The sequence below is a fragment of the Botryllus schlosseri genome, chromosome 9 (assembly GCF_051294905.1).
Source record: "Botryllus schlosseri isolate E-star chromosome 9, Bs_hap1, whole genome shotgun sequence".
NCBI lineage: Eukaryota > Metazoa > Chordata > Ascidiacea > Stolidobranchia > Styelidae > Botryllus > Botryllus schlosseri.
The window spans coordinates 2,609,818-2,636,982 of NC_137244.1; the positions used below are offsets into that span (position 1 = coordinate 2,609,818).

General features: G+C 40.7%; 2 protein-coding genes across 4 annotated transcripts in view; both read right to left on the minus strand.

Moving 5' to 3' along the window:
- The window catches only part of LOC145445865 (neuronal pentraxin-2-like), a 540,218-nt gene that overhangs the window by 62,953 nt on the left and 450,100 nt on the right, over positions 1-27,165 (minus strand). The gene's annotated exons all lie outside the window — the stretch shown is intronic.
- LOC145445854 (cytochrome P450 4V2-like) overlaps positions 1-27,165 on the minus strand; it is a 416,089-nt gene that overhangs the window by 8,907 nt on the left and 380,017 nt on the right. The gene's annotated exons all lie outside the window — the stretch shown is intronic.

Consider the following 27,165-nt stretch of genomic DNA (forward strand, 5'->3'; position numbering starts at 1 on the left):
AAAAGTCGTCTAATGTCAACAAAGGACCAAAATCGAGCGCCAGCTGTGATAAGGCTGCGAAACAACAAAACGGAAACAGAGTAACGACTAGAAACAACATAAGCAACCAAGTGAGGATAATAAAACCGAATATAAATGGCATTAAAAAAGACAACACGAAAAAGAAGACAGCCATAATTCCGCAAGACCCCCAAAACAGAATCAATGGCGAACCTATTGAAGCTAGCATCAATTAATGTAAATGGATTATCAAACAGACTACAGGATTTGGAACAATATATACAGACATCGAATTTGGATATATTATTGATTCAGGAAACGCATAAGATCGATAATGTGGATATACGTAACTGGGCAGCCGATATCGGATTTATTATCTACTTCAACACAAAGAACGAGGTGAGACAATATTCTGGCACTGCGATAATGATCAAATAACATCACGAAGGTAAAATTTTACGTCACTATAACATGATAGAAAACCGTGCCCAATGCCTCTGCATTCAAATTGACAAATGCCCAATAACTATAATAAATATTTATGCCCCGTCTGGACAATCCGCAGATGCGAGAAAGTTACGAGACGATTTCCTAATCCAACTGGAATCAGAAATCCATGAAATTGAAGTCCCGATTATAATGGGCGGTGATTTCAACCTAATTATTGACAAAAAAGACACTCGAATTAAACAGAACCTCCATGTTAGAAGCGGAACTGATTGACGTGTTTAGGAGTAGACATCCTCTTGCCGAAGTATTCACTTACGTCACTGGAAAAAACGCGAGGAGACTAGATCGTTTCTACGCATCTTGTGAACTCATGAGCCATGTCCAGAATGCAGGACATGAAAATAACCTTGTGGCTGACCACATAAGTCCGACAATAACACTCGCAATCGAGCCAAGCACTCTGTGGGGAAGAAAAAATTGGAAGTGTAATAATGACCTTTTGCGAGATGACGTGTACCGAGATATAATATCTAATCTCATAAGCTTTGAAGAGAATAATATTCAACACTGCCACGGAATTCAACAATGGTGGGACAGACTAAAAGATAGAATTGCCAACGTAAGCAAGAGATATCAAATAGACAAATATAAAACCTGTGACCCTCAGATAACGTATCAGAGGGTAAAGGGAAAATTGCGCATGTTAACCAAAATTGACCGTTGCGAAGGTGAACCTAATACGACGAGACAATTTTGGCAAGAATTGAAGACCAGACGGCGCAAGACCGAGCTTAAAGAACTTCAGCTCAGAGATGGAACGGTAACGACTGACCGTAATATTATTGCTAACCAGATTGAACAATTTTACACAGAATTGTGGACCCGACACGACGGCATTAATTCGTACGATCAAGACGAATATCTATCATCGTATCAGCACGACTGCACGCACGGGAAGGACAATGAACAAACATCGGTAATACAATCTAGCGAAATATTACGAATACTTAAAGCAATGAACAGGGAAAGGTCACCGGGCTTCGACGGCCTAACAGTGGAATTCTACCTTGCAATGTGGCAAATCATTGGTTCGAGATTAACAGAAATCATAAACAACGCGCTAATATACGGAAACATACCGCATAGCTGGAAACGTGCTAAAATTATTTTGATTCACAAAGGAAAGGACAAAAAGGATTTAGCGAACTGGCGACCCATTTCGCTGTTAAACACGGACTACAAAATAATGGCGAAAATTCTCAACTACAGACTGGTTGAGGAAATCTCGAGCAACATCAACATGACACAGAAAGCAGGAATTCCCGGAAGACAAATGGACGTGATACACAACAATGTGAGTGCAATTGTTAATTATCATCAAGAAAAACCTTTAGAAGGTTATATATTGACCATAGACGCAAGAAAAGCCTTTGATAAGGTGGACCACCAAATGCTCATCAAAGTACTTGATAAACTGCCCGTTTCGGGAGAAACTCTTAAAGTGATCAAAGCCATATACGATAATCCTATTGCGACCCTCGAGGTTAACGGCCTCCAAGCAGCCAATGTAAATTGTACGAGGGGCATTAGACAAGGATGTCCTTTGAGTATGACACTATACGCGATTAGCGCGGACCCGCTGGCCCACAAGCTATGCACTAACGACAACATCAAGGGTATCCGAATCGGCGGGATAGAGCATAAATTAGACCAATTTGCTGATGACGTCACACTGTATCTAAGAACAACTGACTCTATTACCACAGTCCTTAACGAATATCAAAGCTTGCAGAGAGTGACAGGTCAAGATATCAACACAGACAAGACGGAAATCCTACCGCTGAACGAAAAATCGCGTATCAGACTGCAAAAAACTGCGCACGCACATATGCTAAAGCCAGTAATTAAGATACTGGGCTTATACCACGGAGAAAGCGAACTGCAAATGAACTTCGACAGACTCTGGCAAGGAGTCGAGAAAAGCGTAAGGCATATTAAATCAAAACGGCTTTCTTGGATTGGTAAAATAACGGCGATTAAGGCATACATAATTAGCAAAATAACTTATACATATGCAAACAAGCAAATTCCAGACGACAAGCTCAAGCAACTCGAACGCCTCGTCTTCGGCCTACTGTGGAGTCCTGAGAAACTCGAGCAATGCAACTGATCAGACCTAAGCCAGAAGGAGGGATTGATATTCCAGATATCGAATCTGCAACACAAGCAAAGAGAGCAAAAAGACTACAACAACTTAGTCGACTCGAGAAACCGATTGATATCTGGCATGCAGAAGCGATATACAATCTGACAACGAAGGTGAGCGATATAAATTGCAATTTATACAACAACCTCTACCCTCACAGAAATATATTGACGGAGAAATGGAAGAAGGAAAAGGAAATATTCGACGTAATTAAAAGCCAATCACAAGATATACAAGAACTAAGCCAGAAAGAAATGTACCAGATCCTTGTTAAAACGAAGACGCAACAAGGAGGAAGCCGCATGGCGGACTGGAAAGAGATATGGCTATACCAGCCCAATATCAAAGATCACATTGACAACAAGAAACGTGAGATTTCGTATCGCATTAACACTGAGAGCTACTTTACAGGCTCCAGAAAAACAAACGCAGGCTGGATACGAAGAAAAGACGCCTACTTGAAAAACAAATGCAAATTCTGCCAACACGCCGAAGACACTCTGCGTCACACCTTCGCCGAATGCGCAACTTACAAAAAACTGTTCTCTCTTGTAATACAGGATCTCGAGAACGACCTGCAAACGACTATTGACGCTACACCCGACGAGATCATACGCAACATCTACGACGGACCGCAAGCTCCGACTATAATAAAAGCTTTTATGAACGTGAAAACCCTTGTGTGGGAATGGAAAAACGCACTCGACATACAAAATGAATACGCCCAAAATATTGACGAACGCATCTACGATATAAGAAGTAAAATATACCAAATAATTTAAGCGAGCCTTTTAAACGCTCGCGCAACGCAACCAATCCACCTACAACCTATCCCAACCACCCAAACCTCCCATCCCATCCCACTCTACCCCACCCCACCCCACCCCTAAACCAACACCTACTCCCCCAATCTACCCTATCCACCACCCACCCATGCCCTATTCCTACCCCACCCACCCCTACCCTATTCCTACCCCACCCACCACCACTCCACCAAATTTATATGAAAAACACGCAAACGAGCGCCAAGTACTGGCGGCTCCTACTACGACCGCGACCACGAATCGACATCGACTGCTGCTATGAGATGAGATGAGCCGAGCGACTACGAGCGCCAACTTACGACGGCGTCTACTACGACCGCGCATACAAATCCTACTTCGGCAACGGCTGAGACGAGATGACCCGATGATGGGGAAAGATTTTCTTCATGAAATTTTTGAAATTTTATGTGCATATTTGAATAAACATCACTAAAACGGCACGAAAAGAATCATCACATTTATAACTATTTGAATAGAATTGTTGTTGCACTTGATATATATTAATTATAAGATATAGACACCATATGGGCGGACAAATGTATGATGCCATCATAAAAGCTATCGGGTTATAATTTTGCAGCTATACTAAGAATATTTTGAATTTAACAGATTGATAATAGAGACTGATCCGATATCAAAACATTTTTAGGTTCAGCATTGTAATTCCAAGCCAGGATTCGGGTGTACGTCTGATATGTAGGCTATTAATCTCATGGCCAAATATCTTCAAATACAGGAGCAGAAAAAATATAAATATAATATAAATATATTAATGAATTTGTCTTAGTGATTGAATTATCGGAACGCCGAACGGCCCATTGTTGTTACGTCGTTGGAGCATACCACTACGGTATACTCGGTACCTTGAAGTGGCCTTAATAACATGGATTAGCGACCAAAGATGTAACGAGCAGATTGCCCATGGTTGCCATAACTACTTGCTTAGTTAGCGAAATACCAAGCTGCGACCTTCCGATCTATTGCTATTCCCCTGATACGCGATTAGTTTGTTGCGTCCATGGTTCTAACAAATTCACGGCATTCCGAGTCAACTCGGGTCATTTTCATTTTGCCATCGACTTAGTCCGAGTCTGAGTAATTCTGCGAAAGGTCGCGTCCAATTCAAACTCACAAATTTCAGTCACGAATCGTCTAAGGGTCGGGTTTTGTCATCATGAATTGGAAATGTGGCGAAATAGTGAATCTTTCCCTGTATGGTAGCGTTTGCTATAGATGTGATGTTGAAGTATGATTTATAGTTTCAGGCTTTCGGAGCAATTTAAGAGGGAATTTTAACTTTATAACCTGAAAAGATATATGCGACACGTATATATTGTCAAATTATTAAAAATCTTAAAATGTCGTCGCGGGCGGAACAAAATGCTCTGGAGGGCCGCGTGTTTGAGACCTCTGCTCTAAGTTTTGAAGTGTTGCTCAACCCGGAAAATTGAACACGAAACGTGATCCAAAAATTGAACGCCTAGAAGTGTTGTGAAGTGTTTAAATTAAAAACTGTTTACCTAAAAAGTGTTTAGCCTCAAAGTGGCTGGTTGACTAGTCACCAGAACGTAGGGCTCAAAATAAAATCAGATTTTATTGATTCAATAATAAATGACGCTTATAATACCCAACCTGGGTGATTAAATACGTGCAAAAATTCAAATTTCCAATAGCTACTGTGACAGGGTTTCATGAATTCAAATCGGCAGTTGAAACCGTTTCCGGAATAGTCCATGAAATCATGAACATCACAAATGATTAAGAGGAAACTCACTACAAATATCATGCAACTCGCTCAATCATGAAAATGAATGCATTGGGATAATGATAACAAAATATCATATAGTATCTTAAACTTTCGTGACAGGGCATGGAATCAAATAACGTGATTACGTCCGTTAGCGGAAACATGATCAACACTTGCTTAAAAATAATCAAATTATGGTTTGTAAATTTCTAATTTTATTATAAACAAACAAACAATGAATGTAGCGGAAAACATGATCAACACTTACTTAAAACTAATTAAATTATGGTTTGTAAATTTCTAATTTTAATATAAACAAACAAACAATGAATGTATCAGTATCACTACCACCACCACGATAACCAACCTTAAGTATTTTTTATACTCCTAATGGAATCGGGCCTGCTAAACAGGCATCAAAAATATTCTAGTGCTTGCATTACAAGTATGTATATCAGGTTAATGCCAATCGCTTTTGTTTAAACAACAAAGAAATCGTTTCTTTGAGTCCAACAAATTTTGCAGATTTATAGAAAAGATTTTGTTGTTATTTATCAGTCTGCTGCAAAAAATGAAAATCTGGAAGTCATTAGGGCATTGGATCTCAAACATTTTTGGACACGCCCCCCTTATGATAGCAAATTCACACACCCCTTATCGTCGTATCATAAAATTTAAAAAAGCAACCAGAACGCTAGAAATCCCAACGGATAATTGGATGGCAGTGACGGTAATAGTTGTTGATGAGAGAATATTCAAATATTAAATTCTGACCATACACAGAGAAATAACTACAAGCTGCCATGTGCGAAAAATATTTTAGTTGACTGCGGCTTCACGCCACTTCAAATGCTTTCTACTGTTTGAGAACCACTCCTTTAGGGTATGACAATCCAATGCATAGCAGCTCAAAACGTCAACAATGTTTCTGAATACTCCATTTTCACTGAAGCCTTTTTATATTCTTCCATCAGCTGCAATCCAGGATCGGTGAATCTCTGATTAGTGGCGTGCCATGGTGTTTGCTGCTTTTTACTGGTCGACTCCAAGTTGCGCTCCTTGAAAATGTGATTAAATTCCAAAGTTTTGAATATGTCAATGAAAATTCTAAATTTTATGCAGAAATAAATATAAATATTTCAGACATGTAGGTTACAGAAGGGCAGGAAAGGCGCTCGGATACATGTGAAATCCTATCACTGAGCAGGACTAAAATTAGCAAAACGACTAATAAAAATATCTTGAATCAGGTCTGCGTTTTTTTTCAATTCGGCCATTTTGACATTTACATTGACATTCAGACGCACAGGCAACAGTGAGAATGCAGAACTGTAACTCGGAATGAAATTTATAGCAGAACGTTGCAGGTCTATGTAAATTGTGAAAGATTACGGTTCCTGTTTCAATAAGACATGCGCTCGGGTCTTGGATTATATTCGTTTGTCTCTCAACAGTTGACTTCATCAACCTCGTTTTGCTGAAAATATAATTGATTGCAAACAAGATCCGACAATAAATATAGTAGAATCGTTGTTCCTATGGGTTCCGATTTCCATTATAATAATTGACATACGGTAGGCTTCACATATAACTTTGATTTTAAGATTTTATAGCTGCTTCGAATTGAGACGAGAAAATATATAAGACAAAGGACACATTGATTGTCTTTTTTACAAAAACCTTGTGACATGTTTTCGAAGGTGTTGAATACTTTTCCTTCATTGCAGTAATTGTAACTGATATTCACCTAGTCCTAGTATAGTTCAGTAAGCAATAGTTTAAATACACGTTACACCAGCTCTTTACATTCAACTACACCTATGTTCAATTTACACAGGTCGAGCCTTTCTTCATCTCATATCGCACATATCGATAGTTTTTGAGAAAATTAGGACCGCAAAAACCAGCACATTACATAATCAATGGTGATATATGGAATGAATAAATAGACTTACATAATCACATGTTTCCATGGGTTCTTGAGACAAAAGTTTTTATCGCAAAAGATGACTGCACCAGCACAAAATCCGTTCAGATGACTCCTCACGTCACTATCAACTTTGTCTGTTAGCGCAGGCACGGTAGAACCGGGGGCTCTTTTCGAAGAGTCGACATCAGTTGGATGAATTTGAGGATCAATCCAAGACTGTTGAAAATAAAATACTTGTTTTAAAAATTTTCAATACAAGGGAACTATTCAATATTTGAACAGCTTCTTCGAGGTACAAAACTTCAATATAAAATTGAATAATACATGCATATTGAAATGAGCCCGAATATTTTCGGCTGAGACTCGTCAGGGGTAATCGTCAGCAACTAGTAGAGAATTCAAAAGAACGTTGTATATTTAGCATACTTTCCTGGATTGTTAATCATTTTAGTGAAATTTTACCAGCCAACATTCATAAAAATAACCGAATGCAGCAGAATCAAATTCATTATCTAAGGATATACCAGTTTACTTACGAAACACTGCGATGCTTACCAGTATTTTAAACACCCAATGCATTTCAAAAAGGTGCCAATTGCAATACATACTACCTGCACATTAGGGCATTTTTCATATTCTTTCCATCAGCCGCAACCCAGGCTTGATGAGTCCCTGATTCGTGGCGTGCCATGGGGGCTCCATCTTTTTACTGTGGTCAAATCCAAATGCTGCTCCTAGAAAATACAATAAATACCAAAGGAAAATTGTAAATTTTATGCAGAAGTAAACATAAATATTTCACACAAGTAGGTTACAGAAGCGCAGGAGAGGTGCTCAGCCCCCCAGGTTGAGAACCACAGACCTAGCCCATTATAGTTCAATAAGCAATAGTTAAAGTACAAGTTACACGAGCTCATTACGTTCAACTATATCTCTGTTCAGTGTACACTGTACAGCAGGGCCGGCCAACCCGTGGCCCGCGGGCCACATGTGGCCCGCGAGAAGGTTTTGAGTGGCCCGCGAGGTAATTTCCGAAATTTCTAATATCATCAAAAATGGATTGCACAGATTTTGAGCTTGCAAGGCCAACCAAAAATTTGATTAGTCTGGCCGCAATACTTGAGATGTGATGACTAAAATATCAGTTCCGACGCATTGACAGATCCATCAGCCATTCACATATTGGTGCATCTTCGTATACTACAATAAAGCAGAATAATTTGCGACAGATTTATCAAAGGTAAAAATTTTCTACAAGCTTAGCGCAATATGTTGTCACTTGATTTCTTGTTTTTAATATTGTTGCTCTTTTGTTAAAATGGAAGAACACCTAATGTATCAGATTGAGTCCAACTATATTCGCGATTACGAGACAAAGTGTCGTTCAACATATGCGACCTTGCGTTTGCGCTCGCAGTAAGACCGTCCACCGTGAAACCTAGGCACGAAATGATTGACGCATGTTGGTCACAGCTTTCGATATCGATATGTCCATGCGCCGAATAGCCCAGTCCTCGCAAACTTAGCCCAGCGATATACAGCAGGACCGCAATATAGTCAAGTGACAATATTATTGACCTATGAACTTCAAAATTTTTTCGCGCTTCGCGCGGATAGTGGCCCGCGCGAATGTTCGTCAATCGAATGTGGCCCTTTGGCCGAAAAGGTTGGCCAGCCCTGCTGTACAGTCTACACCAGTGGTTCCCAACGTGGGCGATATCGCCCCCCAGGGGGCGATTTGGCGGTCTAGGGGGGCGAAAATAACGAAGGGGGCGATAGGAGGGCGAAAACGGACGAAGGGGGCGATAGGGGACGAAAACAACGAAGGGGCGATAGGGGGGCGATGGTGCGTTACAACGGCTATATTGGAGTCGGGACAATAACTACTGCACCCTAAACCCCTCAATTTGGGGTGGGGGGCCCGAAATCGAAGGAAGCCCAAAATTATTTCGTGAATTAACATGAATGATAGAGTAATTTTTTAGAAGTTATTTGCCAGTAAAGACATACCAATTGGAAATCATGTGCGTCTTTTAGTTTGGTACGTTTTGACGATTTCTATATCTTCTGACATAGCAGATATGATGTCACGAAATAGCATCATGTAAAGAAGTCAATATAACAACGATTCCACCCGAAGATGTTTAATTATTTTTTAGGGGTCTTCCTTTTCCAACATACCACATCGACCATATTGACCGATTCTAACATGAATTATATGAATTTGTCGCGCTTCGCGCGTTTAGGCGAAATACGGTGACTCACCAAACAGTACTTGAAATAGGGTATAGCTGATATTTAGCGACAAAAAGCCCACTGGCTGAGGGGAGTCTGGGGCTTGGTTTATCACGCTATGGGGCCAAAGAGCAACGTTATTTTCGGATGGAGGGGGGGGTTGCTGACGAAGTGCTGTTTTTCGGTTCCCAATATTTGGGGGGCGATGATCGGTGTTGAGCTTCAAAAGGGGGCGATGAGTCGAAAAAGGTTGGGAACCACTGGTCTACACAGTTTAAGCCTTTTTCAGCTGATATCGAATAGTCCGTAAACTTCTCTGCGTGAGAAAAGTAGGACTGCAAAAACCAGCAAATTACATAATCAATGGTGATATATAAAATGAATTAATAGGCTTACATATTCACATGTATCCATGGGTTCTTGAGACAAAGGTCTGTATCACATAAGATGCATGTGCCGGCACAAATTACGTTACGAACGACTTCTCACGTCACTGTCAACATTGTCTGACAGCGCAGGCACGGTAGAACAAGGGGGCTCTTTTCAAGGAGTCGACATCAGTTAGACGAATTTGAGGATGAATCCAAGACTATTGAAAAAAGAATATTTGTTTCAAAAATTCTTAATACAAATGAACTACTCAGTAATCACGCAGATATCATACTGGATACAGTTGTTGTTTTCTGCAATAACTTGTGCGTGGCAGAAGGGTGTCTTTCATAGAATAATTAGGTAATGGAATGGAAAGTTTCAAATGACGTTACCCCCAATTTTACTCTGGCACAGGTAGTATACTTCCTGGATTGTTAACAATTTTAGTGAAATTTTATCAGCAAACATTTGTAAAAATCTTTATCACGATGATAACCGAATGCAGCAGCATCAAAATAATTATCTAAGGATATACCGGTTCACTTACAAAACACTGTGATGCTTACCAGTATTCCATACAGTAAATGCATTTCAAAAAGGTGCCAATTTCAATACATACTACCTGCAAAATAAAGTTTAGTTCAGTTACCGTATCATAATTAACTCAGGAAAGTCAAATTTTGAGATTGGGCAAAACAAATACTACCCCTTGTAATCCATGGTTTGTTAAAAAGATTGTTTGTTTGGCTGTGCTATTATTAGGGCGATTTTTTGGACCTAAAAAATGAATAATTTGACCAAAAAATCCAAATTGACACATATTTTGACGATAAAAAACTTAATTTTGACCCCATGTACTTAAATTGGGTGTTTCTCACATAATGTTAGAATCGAACTACCGGTACTTATCGTTATATCTGGCTGGAGCTATCTGTTCTTCCGAAGTAGTTTGACCTGAAAAAAATCTTTTGGCATGAAAACTGACAAATTTTTACATAAATAAACCTTATTATATCTAAATCTGGACCCATGAAGAATTCCAGTATTAGTTACATCTCGTATTATGGTAGAAATAATTAAAACTGGGTTGTAGTACAACGAAAGATACTTTCCTACATTTTTGGGTAGAAAGTGTCTGTCCTTACTAAGTAGCTTGGCAAGAATGGAGAAAGAACCTTCACCAGCAGCAGTGGTTGGCCGGCAACACTGAAGTTGTGCGTACATTGCAGGTGACACACCGTGTTGCTTCATTATGACAAAGTTGTCTACATCGCAATTTTTCATCATACGGTTTCTAATAGAAAAACCAATGCCCAAGCAGTTGCTTCAGTTACGATGCTGCAGTAGGCTACGTTGAGCATTTGTTTCATTTGACAGTTTATGATTCACAATGAGCAGACGATGGTCCATCTACAACGGTAGGACTATAAAGTAGGCTACAAGATGTAAATTGTAAAATGATAAGTTCGTCGACAGTGCAATCATCTATGATACAAACGAAATGCAAGTTACCAAAACAATTTCGACTTTGTAAACAATTTTGGCAAATTTTGACCCAGCGGTACAATTTTGACCAAATTTTGACCTATTTTGACATGTCAAAAAAATCGCCTTGGTTAACACCTTACTACTTGGAATAAACAGTGCAGTGTAAAATGTGTTGCAGTTAAAAATCATCAAAACCGTTGCATGACTATCATACCGGTATTCAATTGCTGACATTGAAGTACTTGTCCACAGTGGACCACAATATCGCCTACATAGGGATATTTCAGTGTGGATAGAGAGAACATCCCTTTATCTATATATCAAAAAAGTTAGTTCGATAGCAGCTTCCCATCAGCACCGTAGTACTGGACCTGGTCGCAGCCTGGTATATTATCAGATGCGAAGCTCGATCATCCAACAATAAGATCAGACGAATCATATACTACAAAACAACTAAAGAACATTCACATGAATAAGGGATATCAGTAGCATACTAAAACATCTAAAACGAACGACCTTACTGCAATGTCAAAACGAGCTCATTTTATGACTTTTCTCACATTACATATATTCAATAACATTCACTGCATTTCCATACCTTACAGTACATGGATGTTATGATCTTTTACGCCTTCAGGTAGCAAAAACTGCTTCAATATATCCATTCCGCCAAGTCTTTTCGTGTGTACCCTACTCTTTGCCTGAAGCCTGACGAACCACCAATTCAAATTCCGAACTGAAATCGAGTGCGCTCTACCGTAACGAAGGTGGTGACCCCTCTGCGTCACAGGGAAATATGTATATTTTATTGAAATATTACCCTTAAACTTAGTGGTTTGGTCAGTTGAATAATATTATTTTACATGTACCAGGATTTTATGTGATCCCCAAAGGTACCGATGGTTTATGAATGCGAAATTGATCATAAATTACGAAGTACAAATTTTTTGAAAGTAAGCCGCAGTGGCGAAGTGTTACATATGAACGGAGAAATACGCAGAAGTGTTGCGACGATAATGGGCCAATGCGTTTATATGCCCAAAAAGTGTGTCTATACGCAGAAAAAAAGTGTTATGAAGTGTTCAACACGACCTTGCGGATTTAGAGTGAGTCAAGAAAGCTACACAAGTAGAAGTAGAAGTAGCGACGAAAAAATCTACCCAAGTACGAGTAGATTTGTGTATTGACTCGACTTGTACTCGAGTCATTGCGCATGACTCGGAGTCCGAGTCTCGGACAAAGTCATATGACTCTAGACTGGGTCTACGAAGACAGGCATTTCATTGTAATTTCGAAGAATAGTAAAGTTATCACACTATAATTATTTTGTCTCTCAGTACTTACAATTGAAAATGATACCAGAAACTGTTATAAGTGAAGAAAATTAGCATATTATAAATGCGAACCATTCGATATCACCAAGGAGTAATACAGTACCCAAATAGGCAAACGGATCTAATATTCTGCGAAAGACAAATGGTTGTAAAGGCAGATGACAGAATTACCCAAATGAAAAAAATGGGCAGGAACTCCCAGCTCATTGGATGTACGTCACGCAAAATACAGCGATATACCTTAGCTGGGTACACCCTCGAATAACAAATGAAATAATTGAGGAATACTTCCTGGAAAATCACGGTCCAATAAAGAATATGTATCAACAAAGAAACGCAGCAGGTTTAAAAATGGAGTGCGAAGACTGCTTATTGAGAAAAGACACTTGGAAAATTACCCCATCAGAAGTTATATCTGGATAAACGGATGCACAATAGCAATAGGGTACAAGGGCCAAACCGCTACGTGCAGAGAATGCGGGAAACCAGGGCATATAGTCAAATTGTGAGACCAGAGAATACGGCCGTAAACCAAACTTTACGCTGATTGGTCGAGAGACAGTGGCCATGGATACGGCGCAGCAACGGAGGACGCTGCATTTACCTAAGCCTAGTTGGCACTACGATGTATTCCTATAGTCGTGTAGACTGCATAAAAACGACAAGATTAGTTAAATGTTTATTTCTTCATCAATAATCAAATTAGGAAAGGATATTAAATATTTTGTAACGTATACTAAAATATAATGCCGAAATACTGCTGTGTTTATAAATGCAATGCCACCAATGGCAATGAACTGGGGAAGAACAGATTTTTCCATTCATTTCCTTCCAACGCAAAGGTCAGGAAGGCTTGGGATTGCAGAGTAAGAAGGCAGGATTTCAAGCCTACTTCCACAAGCTTCATTTGCTCCTCATCGCCGACCTCACTGCAGTTGCAGTGACTTAAAAAGACCAGAAATCATAGTGAGCCGAGCTACAAGTCGGCAGCTAAAGACCCGATGAATCGCGAGCCGATGCATGAGAGAGTGGAAAGAATGTCTAAGACAAGAATAAATGCATTGACCAGTTCAAATACTGTCATGTCGTGGAGCACAAAGCCTTAAACAGGCTAAAAGCACCACTGTTGTGTACAATAAGAATAATAATAACAATAATTTGCTCCTACCACTTTTGCAAGGAAGATTTTGCTGCTAGTGCATTATAGATACACTAATACAGTCACGTCTAAAGAGAGGTGCGATTCCCAGTCGCAATCTCTGAGGTGAAGCAGAAGATATGCGCATTGCAAAGAGGCGGACCCTGAACTCTATGCCGTGTCAACTGTCTTCCTCCAATGTTGTGGCGGCTGCACATGCAAATCTTACATTGCCATCTGGTGATCCTGATCTAGAATCGCCATCGTGTAGCCTTGAAATGGAATCTTCAATTCCATCACCTGAATCTTAGGGTTAGAAGCCAACGAAGTCAGTCATATGCAGATTAGCTTAGACCTAAGCCCTCAGGACATCAGAACAGAGAGGATGTGCAGAATTGGGTAAATACATAGGGCTTTTCGACTCACAAGTAGCAACTTTGGTAGGGTTTTGGACTGCTTTGAGGTGAACAAGACAGCATGTACTTCATATGCAACATCTCTTTTCAAATCACTTCAATGACAATATAGTATGAACAGGTATTCAATATTGTGGGGGTTATTGCACGAAGAAAGGGTCATTCAAGACTACTAAGCATCACTCATGTGAATGTAGCAAAGATTGGTCATGTTCTTTTTCCATATGGATATCTGGGTGCTTCACATGATAGAGTGATTCTAGCTGGGCAGACCTCATCTGCACTGGTGTGCTTGAGGTATCGTAACAGCACATGCGATGAGTTCATGAAATTTGAACTTGGGCAGAAATCACAGAAAAAGAGTTTTTATTTGACTGCTGCTAGATAATTACATCACTCTTATTGGCATCAAATTCAGGCTCAAATGTATGCCAAAAATAGTCCTGCCTTCTTATAGGATTAGCTGGCTTTGTTACGCACCAATCACAGAAGGCCAAGTCGCCTTAATTGCCACGCCTACATTGCCACATCATCCGCCCATTGCCGCACCTATAGGACACCCCCTTGCCACATCATCCACCCATTGCCGCACCTATAGCACACCCATTGCCACATCATCAGCCACACCCATTGCCACATCATCTGCTACGTCATCAGCAACGCCCATTGTTACATCATCCACCCATATAACGCCCATTGCTACATCATCATGATTATGCGTACTGAGCTGTCTTTAAGAATATGAATTCTCGCGCTAAACTAAACTTTGAACTAGATTTCATAACGTCATCACAGAGGAATCAGCCAACTATCTTGATCTAGGTTGTAGGTTCGAACCCTGCAGTCACCGCATTTCATACGATTCAGCACCTTTCATGTCTCCTAACTTTTACTCGGTCTCATTGAAATAGCATTGTATAGTGTACGATTTTATTTCGGAAAAAGAGCATATCAATGATATCGTTGATCGTTATTGCGCCGATTCGCGTGCTGAAATTCTCCAGATCGGTTGGTGTTTCGAGGTACACCGCTTTGCTGCCATCCGACGCTGCGATCCGAGTTCTTGCGTTCGATCTGGCCGTTTTGTTTGATGTAGCGATCACTGGCTTGTAGTATATACGATACGAGCGGAAGGTCGGGATTAGGAACAACTACGCTGGGCGAATAGATGACGAATTCTAGAGGATTTCTTTTTGCCCATATAAATACGAGGTCATTACCAGCACACCTGGAAGATATCTCTGCTCTCTTCAAAACATGCAACTGTTCCCCAACGTTCATCGGCATCTCTGAAACGAAGCTGAAGAACAATTATCAAGTAAATGTTAATCTCCCTGGATATAACTTCCTACACTGCCCTTCAAAAACTAACGCAGGTGGAGTTGGTCTATATGTTAAAGAAAATCTATCGTGTCAAGAAGTACATGAGCTAAACTGCTATACAGATGGCGTCGAAAGTATTTTTGTCAGAATTGCAACACGGAATCAAAAGCCCCTTATCATCGGAGTAATATATAAACATCCCGGAACTAAGCAAGAAACCTTCATGGAAGAATTCTCTAAAACCTTGGACAGCTTAACCGACTCTAATAACCAATTCCTTATAATGGGAGATTTCAATATTGACCTCCTACAGAACACAAGTTTCACCACAAAATATTCTGATATGCTTGAGTCGTACGGGGTGGTCCAGATGGCTACCAAACCAACCATAGTGACTGACCATTCCAGTACTCTCCTGGACCACATGTATACCAACATAAGTAAATATAGACTTGCTCCATTTGTCATTGAGCACTGTATGACTGACCATTATCCTATTATGTGTCATGTCAATCAAATTTTACCTGTTACTACTAGTATTTTTGAATGCAGAATCCCGCTGAATCCTCAGGGGATTGACGACTTCATTGAAAACATTGGAGACGCTTTCAAGGATTATCAACTTGAGCCACTCACTAGCGAAAACTTTGACTCCCAATTTGACAAGTTTATTCTTGACATAAGTCAAGCCATTGACAAAGAATTTCCTATCCGCAAAGTCAATCGGAACGCCCGACGCCTAAAATCTAAGCCCTGGATCAGTCGAGAAATTCTGGCAGCCATCAAAACAAGAGATTGGATACATAAAAGATATTATATTAACGGAACTGAAGATGATAAAAAGATCTTCAAACGATATGCCAACAAGGTAACAAAAATGAAAGAAAAGGCCAAAAGAACATTCTACATGAACCGGTTCGAGCAGAGTTCAAAGGATCAAAAGCAAACCTGGAGAACCATTCGTGAAATTGTGAACGCTTCCAACAGGGATATATAGAACTACGGGATGGCTGACTTCGTTTTGGCCTTTACCTAAGTAGGTCCAGGCACTAGCTTGAAACCAGCTTCGATCTCTGTCTTTTTTTGGAAGTTAATGATACACATATTCAAACAATCTGCTTACTCAACCATTGGCAGCTTTCTTGATGAGTAATCTAGTCTTATATGGTAATAAAAGCTTTTCCCTGTACCTCAGCCCTAGTGCTATATATGCAACGGAAAAAATCGAAAATGCCAAGTATCATATATTTGATTTTCTGAATAACGATTTCAATCGTTTTTTTTTTTCAGATTAGAATATTCTATATTTAACATGTGAACATACATTGCAGTGCGTAGAATGGCGAAAACTCAACTTGTTCCGGAGGCTTTGGAAGTCAACTTTCGTATTTTTCGAAGTTGCTTTCCAGGGGGGTCATCTGCAAGCGGTTTACTATTCAGTCGTTTTAGTTCATTTTTAGCGAAGCAATTAAAAGCAGTAATAATAATCAAGTCAAAATTTTGATGGTCAGAGTGGCATTCTTTATCCAGGAAGTACGCATAAGCATAGGACGACCTAAAAACTCTGCGGATTGCTGCCAGGAAGGCTCTTCTCTGATTGCTACAAAGCATCAATCTTTTCTTCACCTTTTCATTAGCAGCAATTTCAGTGAAATATCGGACAGCCAGTCCAGTCACAGCAAAACAGAACTCTGTTGGCTGAGCAAGACCTCCTCGATCAGCCATCGCAAACACCTCTTTATGCTTATCCGGCACACTGTCGTATAGACGAGGGCAGTCACGATCCAAGACTAGCAATTTTGTGCAGTCGGAGCACTTCCGCCGACGAGAGATAGCACGCCCAATATAGCCACTGACGAAATACGTGATAGCAGCATCGTCATCTTCTAATTCATCCAGTGAAACTTGATCCAAAAATTCAACAAGCCATTGGTTATCTTCATCGGGTTCGCATGTAGTCTCCATGAGAAAAACAGGACTGGTGTCATCAATTTGCGATGCAGTTTGTAGTGCCCGTTGCTGAATCAAGCTGAGACAGCGGATCTTCTTTTCTGCTAGAAGAAGCTGCTTGACCGACATGAAGAAGTTTCCGCCATTGGCTTGACGGTACATACCGAATCGAGCTTCTATAGGATCCGACACCAATTTGCCGGTTAGTAAGTATTCAAAATGATGTTTGTCTTGCAGATATTCGGAAAGGGCTATAACTGCCTCCATCGATTGAATACATGCTAAGAATGTCTCGGCACTGAGACCGGAATTGCCGGATTGCCGCCAACATTTGAATATCTCAATGGCATCTTTTAAGTATAGTTGCCCAGGATGTCCACTGCTAATGTGCTGCAGAGGCTGAAACATTGGCTTTCTCTTTCTGACATCTTTATTCGGAGATTTAACCGACATAATACTCCAGATATTGTGAATGAATTCAATGAAATATGCGGTTGAAAGAAAGGCTGGTTGCTCTTTGCCATAGTACTTCAAGCCGTCGGCAGTTGACTCGCTGAACACGCTCAACGCATGCTGCGGTGAGGTCCTTGCTATACTGCTCGGATTTAGTGAAACTTTCTTCAACTTTGAAGCGATCTTCAACGTCTTCTCTTCTTCCATCGCATACAGCTTCATTATATGACTGAAGTCAGGAAAACAGGATTCTCCGAGAATATGTTCAAAATTTTTAGTTGGGAGGTTCAGACGCTTTTTGTTGACAAAATGATTGTAAATGTTTTTGAAGTTGTGAGTGAAATCAAATATCAGAAACAACTGCTGATCAATACGTTGCGGGTGCTGTATACTTGGGCGAAGACGGCCATCACATAGATCAACAAACAATTTTCTATTGCAAACATGGTTGTCGACTGACACAGATATGACAAGAAGGAAATCGTTGAGAGCCTGCATCACAATGTCGAACCATTTCCTGAGTACACATGTGTCCAGTTTTTTTACAGGAATCAGACATACAATGTCCTTGTATTTACCATGCAGTGACTGCACCATGAAAGCAAGTACTGTTTTTGCTGGAGTGCCATCTTCAGTGTATCCGACGAATGAGCCATTGGTGTATTCTATACGCTGAGCCGTGTAGACCTCGTCAATCATAAGTGTTACAACTTTTTCAGACTCTTTTAAATTAGATGTTCTGGCCATCAGGTAGCTCAAATCAACCTCACCAGTTTCAACCGTTGTTTCTGAGGATAAATTCCGAAGGTGACTGATGGATGGCAAAATGAAAAGCGTTCGAAGTTTCTTGTACAGAGTGGTGCTGGTTAGTTTCCAGAGAAATGCTATCACAAGAGTGTTTGACGAGTACCGGCGGCCTTGCTTTGGCCGAGAAATTAATTTTAATTGCTCCGTTATGAAATTTATGAGAGCAACATGATGTTCATCCAAATCCGAGTCTTCGTCTCTTGCCGCCAGAAAACTTTTCAAATGACAGATAGCCAAAGCAATATGAGCTGTGGTATCCCCAAGATTGCCGCTGTGAACTCCCTTACAGAACGCAAGGATATTCACCAACTCAGTAGTTGTTTGTAAAGAGCTCCCACTCATCAGATAACTATACATATCATATGGCACAATGGACGAATTCACAAATGACCTGACTTCCATATTTTTCATCACAACGACTGACACAGCCAGGTTAGGAGGTACCGAATTATCATCATCCGTGACTACGTGATGGAACTGTGTTGAATCGTCCTTGAAAACAGTAACGTATCCATCCGGCAGTATTTCTTTTTTAATTTTATCATTGAACATTCCGAAGTCGTCGACTTGAGATTGCTTCAAAAATTCATAATTGCGGCTCTCAGCTACCGCATTTTCTTTGGCAAGACGTGCTGATGCAGTTGAAGTTATATTTCTCTCGAGACTGTTGCTTTCTTTACTCAAATAATGCGGTAACTGTGGGAAAATATGCGGGACTGCATCTGGCCCCAAACGCGGCCTCGACAATGATGCTGACTTCCGACTACGACGTGTTGTGTTGGTGTCTGATGAAACTGGTCGAAAGTCTTCTGAACTAAAATGCTTCTTGCATACTCTGTGGCCTGATACTGTCCAATTTTTCCTAGGTATAGCTCTTATCCACTTCTCTCTGAGAACACTGTCCTTGGGGAAACCATATGTCGGTATCGAGTCATTAGCTACACGTGCTGTCCCTTTCTTGACTTTGTATCCGGTCTTACAACCAGGAACGCAGCAAGCATAAACCATAATCAAAACTATTCTACACAATCTCAAGAGACAAAGTACTGATTAACTGTCGCGTCACTGTCAAACTTAACCTATTGTGTGATATCTCAACAAACAGACAAAATGATCATATCCATAAACTGTTGCATTTCACACTCTATCTTGCTTAGTTAAAACCATACCGCTGTGCCGGTACTGACGCTTATCGTGAAGAGACTGTTTCCCAAACGATATTACCAGAACTTCTACCCATCTGAACATCGCGATATATTTTCCTGATAATTCATCATAAACATACCCTTATCGAAATATTACTGCCGGCATTACTATTAGTCGCCCTGAACTGTTGATTCTTAGCATTATAACCTGTTATGTACTCATGATTAGCAATGCAGAAAACATCGTACATTAGCTGAGATATTCCAGAGACACGCGATATACCGCACCGGTATACCGGTAACATTGCCACCAGCACTGAAGCGGTAGAGCAAACACTGCCAAATTACCGACTACCTTGTCATCGCGTGTCCTCTAGCTCAATAAAATAAATTCTGAGATTATACGCATTTATCACTCTTAATAACATTCGCTGCGCGCTAGAACCGGAATTCCAAACCATATTATAACTCACAGAAGGAGCGGCTGCATCAACTATCTGAAGTGAATGCGCGAATCGGGACCCACTTAGGTAAAACCGTGATGACGCGTTTTACGCAGTCAGCCATCCCGGAGTTCTATATATCCCTGGCTTCCAATAACAAAAACGAAGCACAATTGCAGAACATTGAAATAGCATGTGGCAATACGGTCATCAAAGATCCTGATGTTGTAGCAGAAAAGTTCAACCATCACTTTTGCCAGATTGGTTCAGAGCTAGCATCTTCTATACCTCAAAGCCCGCATGATATCCTATCATTCATGAAGCCTCGCTCCATGAATTCCATCTTTATGGAGCCGACCGACGTAGGAGAGGTAGCAACGATATTATCTGGAATGAAGGACACAAAAGCAGTAGGACCTGACTCAATACCAGTGGCGGCTCGTGACAATATCGGGTGGTGGGGCAAGGGCCGCAAGCGACTTGTTATCAATATGACGTCACAGTAGCGTTTTTCAACGTTCATGATGGCCACATGAATTTCCCGTAAACAATGATTTTTAACGTAGGTGCCGCGAGAGGTTTGCCGGTGGCGGGACTTGAAGTGCGGTAACAAATGGTTTATTCATTGTTTTTTATTCAAATGGTTATTTTACAAAATGTACGCGAACTAAGAATCGTTCCCATGCCACGAATCAATCATCAGGTTATCCTTAGTAGCATGCGTTATGATTTCGTGGTAGAGATTACGCAAGCGCCGAGTAAGACTATACCAAAAATACACAGACCAACTACCTACAAAGAGCATTCGCATGACACCTTGTGGTGTTTTAATCGTTCCATGCTCAGCAATTCTGTAAAGTGCTGCAGCGCCTCCGACCCGATTTGTATATGAATTCTCGTCCCGAAAGCGAGTCAAATCGATTTGCCCTCGTCCGAAAGTGTTTGGTACACGATCCTGATGCGTTACGACCAGGGGATAGGCAATCAAAGCGGTGGCACCCATAAACGTAAAACATTATAAAAAGCCAGCTGTTATCCATGGAAGATTAATTACGAGTCTGCCTGCCATCATTCAAGCAGGAATCAAAGCATTGTGTTAAATTGAAATGCGAGCACATATCGCATTAAACAATTTCATGAATAAATTATTTCATCTTGATGAATTTTTCACTTTTTTTCCATAGCCATAACAAAATATATCGGTAAATTAACTGTCAGTGTGCCTCGAGTAATAAGGATGAAAACCACTCACTTTTCCTTAGCCATAGACATGGTTGAGTTACCTGGGCTCACTTGATTGAAATTATTCGGAAAGAACATGATGTGTACAGTCGTCCGCCCACCAGCATTAATTTATGTCTTGTATAAGTATTGTGCGCGACGTGATTTCTTATTAGCAAAATGTTCAATGAGTTTATTGAAATCTGGAATTCCCAGAACCACGTCGTTGTGAATCGAGAGAACAGCCAACGCATTAAGCCTATCTTGGCCCATCCTGTTTCTGAGAAAGGTCTTGATACGTTTCAATGTGCTGAAACTGCGCTCGGATTCCGCGGATGAAATCGGGGTGGTCAAAATGATATTCAGAAAGCTAGTTACTGTAGCAAAGATGATCGAAAGCGAATTTTCAACTAGGAATTTTGAAAGTTCACTAGTGGTTTTAATTTCCGAAAAGGATGTGTTAGAAATCTGAAAAGGATGTGTTAGAAATCAAACAAGTCAACTCGCTCTCCAACCGAGCAATGTCGATCATCGGGTAATAACGAGGCACGCTGCGCAGTAGTCCAGAAGGAAAATGAATTTTGTAGGCAGGGAAATTTCTCGGATTTAACAGGGCGAAAGTAACCAACTGGTCACTATTCAGACGATGTTGGATTTGGGACATCAGTATATCGCAACATTCGTAAGCCGCAACAAGCAGGTTTTGCACACTTATCCCGCGACGTAAAAGCGCTGTGTCACCAGCGAAGTGTACATTCGCCCGTATATGCGAAATTGCCTCACAAAAATGTGCAATACACAATTGCGCAGTAGTACCATCGGCCATACGCGACTGAAAAGTGCTGTACAGTGTATCGACGTGCACGAAGATGTCACAAAAAAGCTTCAAAAAGAACAAAAATTCTTCGTCTTCCAGGAGTCGTTTAAGCCCCGCCGCCTCACGTATGGAAGTATCATCCCTGACAGGAGAGCTCTCAATCACTGAGAAGCATTCCAGAAGCTCCACCCTACTCTCTGACACTCGTTGCACAACTCTGGATTGGATGTTCCACCGTGTTGATACGCATCTAGGTAACCGGTGCTTGCATATGTCGCGCAATAGATCAGATCGCTTTGACGAAACAGAGAAAAAGGAGGAGAACCCTGAAAGATTTGCAAAGAATATCTTGACAGAATATATTCCTAAGCACATTTTTTTCACTACAAGATTGAGCTGATGCGCGTAGCAATGCAAAAAATGCGCATGCGGGTAAACTTCTTTCATTAAAACTTGTACGCTATGTCGCGATCCGCTCATGACTGCTGCGCCGTCGTAGGTTTGCGCAATAAGTTTCGACTCAACTGAATAGGGCTGTAATGTTTTTTTTAATACTTAAGAAATTCCGACAGCAGTGCGATCGTCAACAGCCACAAAGCTGTGGAATCGTTCGACTGGCATACCAAATTTTGTGAACCGAAAAATCACGACTAGTTGTGACAAACACGTAATGTCAGTTGTTTCGTCAGACTGAATAGATAGAAATTCAGCGTCAACAATCTCGGTAAACAAATGCTGTAGATAGATGTGATATATCGAATCAAGCACATCATTTTGAATAGTCTTTGAGGTATCCTTAGCTACTGTCGCGGTGTCGAGATGTTCGCGCAAAATGCTATCAATGGAAGCCGTGTATTTAATTAGATCCAAAAATACCCCCCTATTGAGAGAGCATTCCTTCTCATCGTGGCCTCGAAGGGGCAATTCATGAACTCCAATAAATTTAATGGCATCAATCACCCGAGAGAGAACATGCCTATTCTTATCTACAAGCTCATTGTGCTTGCAGACTGATACGCGATAACTTTCATTGAGCTGCGACATTACATTTACTCTGCCAAACAATTTATATTTAACTGCACTAGCCATGTGCACTTGGGATTTTTGGTGCGTTTTCAGACGCTCTGACAAATGCTTCAGATCGCGATAACCAATTTTGTTCCAACAAGAGCCACTGCTTCCGGTACCGGCACTGTCGAATAAAAGACAGTAAAAGCAAAACAAGGCGTTTTTATCCTCGCCATAAGTAAGCCATTCATTTTTATCGAAATGCGCTGAAGAAAAGGCACGAGTGCGCTTTCCTCCGGCGTACGATTGGATCAATGGGCAATTTCTAGGCTGATACGGACCTAGTCGCTTTACCTCTAATTTTTGCTCTAAAGGCAGCTGGCTAAACGGCGTACGGAGCAAAGATTCAACACGATTCATGTTCGCACTTGACCTGACTACTTATCTGCAGAAATGGAAATGACTATAAATCGAGAGATTGCGTATGACTAACTGGAAAGGTCAACGAGTTCGGACACATACGCAATTGTTATCTCATAGATTGGACAAGGAAATGTCATATTGAATCCAAAACATCATTCTGAAGAACTACGGATAGCAGCCTAGGAAATTCGGTCCCGGTACAGCTTGGGAGATTCTGGCCTTGAGGCTGGAGACTGTCACACGACACATACGGCTTACGGTCTATAGTGTCTATATGTCTGCTGCAAAATCGCCTTCGGAAAATATATTACCGAATAAATACGTGGATGAAAGCCGAAAACTTGGTACACTGTTACATGAAATCATCGAGAAGTATAGCCTCATGACCGTTTTCGGTATGGTACACTGTCAAAATTAATACGAACAGATCAACGCCGAATTTTGCGTAATATTTACTGAGGAATCGGCTGATCAAGCGATCAGCTGTTAACCGCCATCGAAAACGAAACAGCTATCGCGCTTGACAGGGTTTGTAATTGTGAGCAAATGGCCCGAAGGCCACCATTCCACGGTGAAATTGACATTGGAGAATATAAAATAAAACTAAATATTTGAATGCAAACCGAGGATGTTAGTAAACTGTTTCATGATATCATCATCTCATCACCTATCTCAGTATGGAACACAGATACACCGGCTTTTGCGTGAAATCCGCAATGCGTTAGGTAGGCTAAGTGTCAGATCAGCGCACATCTCTACCATACTCGAACTTAATAACGAAATTGCTGCCCTAATCATTGAGTGTCAACCTTGAGACTTGGCACAGCGTTCGATACTAAAATCAAGACATACCATGTAAAAGTTCATGACGGATCTAGCTAAGGAGCATCGTTAAAATCAATGGAGACCAATACCGGCTTTGCGTGAAATATGTTTGCGATACATGACCGATCAGCACACACTCGACTTTGGAAACGGAATTACTACCCTAAACTTTGAGTAGAAACCCTGAAACTTAAGACAGTGTTAACCCTAGACAGCTCAGGTTGGGGTCAATTTGACCCCACGCTAGAAAATATATGAGTCATATTTTCATGTGCGGTCAGATTGTTCTTGCCAGCCATGTAATCCTAAATGGTCATATGCACTATCAATTGGAATAAAGCATTAGCTGGTTATCTCTAATTCCTCGCCGCTATGAGCTATTGATTTAGCATGGGTCAGATTCTGAAGGTATAGAGTGGCCGGACTAAGTATCTTTCTCCTCTTTGCAATCGGACCAATTCCGGCTGTTTATGTGATTCTTTCGCATTGCTCATGTCACGTGGAGTCAACGAGACATGATGAATAGCTCCGAACTCTTTGCTGGTCAGAAAAATTCGGTTTTAGGTGGATTGAGTCATGGATTGAGTGTTACTACAGAAGATGTACGACATGTGAAACATGCATTGGGCCGGATAAGGATTCTGATTGAATTTACATTGTTGTAATAAATAATTGTTGTAATATTGTATCGTATTGTATAGTTGTATTGTATTGCAGGCCTACTGTAGTGTTTATAATAATAATTGTTGTAATAAATAACTGATGGGGGTGTTTGACCACAGCTCGCTATTCGTGTAATGGTATTAGGCCTCAGCGGGAACTTTGAAATGGGTAGAGAGTAGGGTTCCATGTACCAAAAAGGTAGATGCATCGTTATAACGTTCCGCAGGAGGTTATTAGACAGATCTATAGCGAAATTGGTAAGAAAAAAAGCATATTAACTGATGGGGTCAATTTGACCCCACCTGACTCATCGTGTAACGATATCCCACCTGAGCAGTCTAGGGTTAAATACCACCATCACGACATGACATACCAAGTTTCAAGAATTATCATGGTGTGAAACACCATCAAAATCGACCTGTACCAGCAACGGTCGACTCAACGCATATCACGGTATCCGAGTTCAGATATAGATACGATTGTTACATCACACCTTAGGGGCGAGCAAGCATATTTGCCCCGGTTGCTCGGCCATTTTACGAATAGGAGAGAGTAAAGCAACGTTTCTTAATTGTGCGCAGCTTTGAGAGAATAGATAGTGAAAGCTTGTTATGAGCGCTACCGGGGCAAGCCCCGGCTAGGCATTCACAAAGCGAAAACACAGAAGAGAATTCGATTTTCGCGGAGACTTCGCTATGTATGGGCATTTGCAAGCGAAAGCACAAGAAGAACGCGGGTTTCGCTGTGATCTCGATATATATTGAGCGCTGTGCGTCTATAAATGGTTAAATTGTTATTGAACAGAATTTTAGGTGGGGCAATGCCCCAGTTGCCCTATAGGACGAGCCGCCACTGCTCAATACCAATCTACTTCATAAAACTAGTATTTAATATTATAGGAGATACAATTTGTACGTTGTTCAATGGCTCCATGAACTTGGGTATTTTTCCTAGTGCTCTAAAAACTGCCAGGGTTATTCCAGTTCATAACAAAGGCTGCAAAAATTCAATGGCTAATTACCGTCCCATTTCAATTCTGTCAAACCTTTCCACTCTATATGAGAAATTGCTAGATTATAGGCTCAAGAAATTTTTTGAATTGCAATCGGTATTCACTCCATCCCAATTTGGCTTTAGATCGGGTCATAACAATAACCATGCCACCCTATCAATTGTGATAAATTACTACAAAATTATTAAAGATAAAAGAGTTGGCTGTAGTATCTTTATTGATCTTCGGAAAGCTTTTGATACTGTGAACCACGAGATACTGCTACGAAAACTAGAGCATTATGGAATTAGAGGGATTGCCAAGTCGCTGCTCACGAACTACCTTGCAAACCGTAAGCAGTTTGTGAAACTGGGTCTGGCAAAATCGGTAGAAATGGATGTAAAGTGTGGTGCACCTCAGGGCTCAGTTTTAGGACCGACCCTATTTTTGATCTACATCAATGACATTATCAACTGTTCCTCCTTTTATACTACACTGTTTGCCGATGATACCCATCTTTTTCTTTCATCCGATACTATAAGCAACCTACAAAGTTCTGTGCAGAGTGAACTTACAAAAGTCTCTCAATGGCTTGCTGCTAACAAACTAAGTTTAAATACCGATAAAACTGTGATGATGCTCTTTAATACTGCTTCTGATAACCTTACTGTGAATCTAGATAATAACTGTATCTCACTGTGTGACTCAGCAAAATATCTTGGAATCATCATTGACTCTAAATTGTCATGGAAACCGCATATTGCTCATACCATAACACAGCTTTCTTGATGTGTAGGTGTAATGACAAAACTCAAGCACATAGTTCCTAGATCTGTGCTTACCCAGCAAACACATTATGGCAAGCGGATATCCGTTGAATAAGTTGTCATTTGGCCCAGATTCATCCTAGTGCCATCCGGTCGCACCGAGAATGTCGAATCTTGGTGTCATCCAGT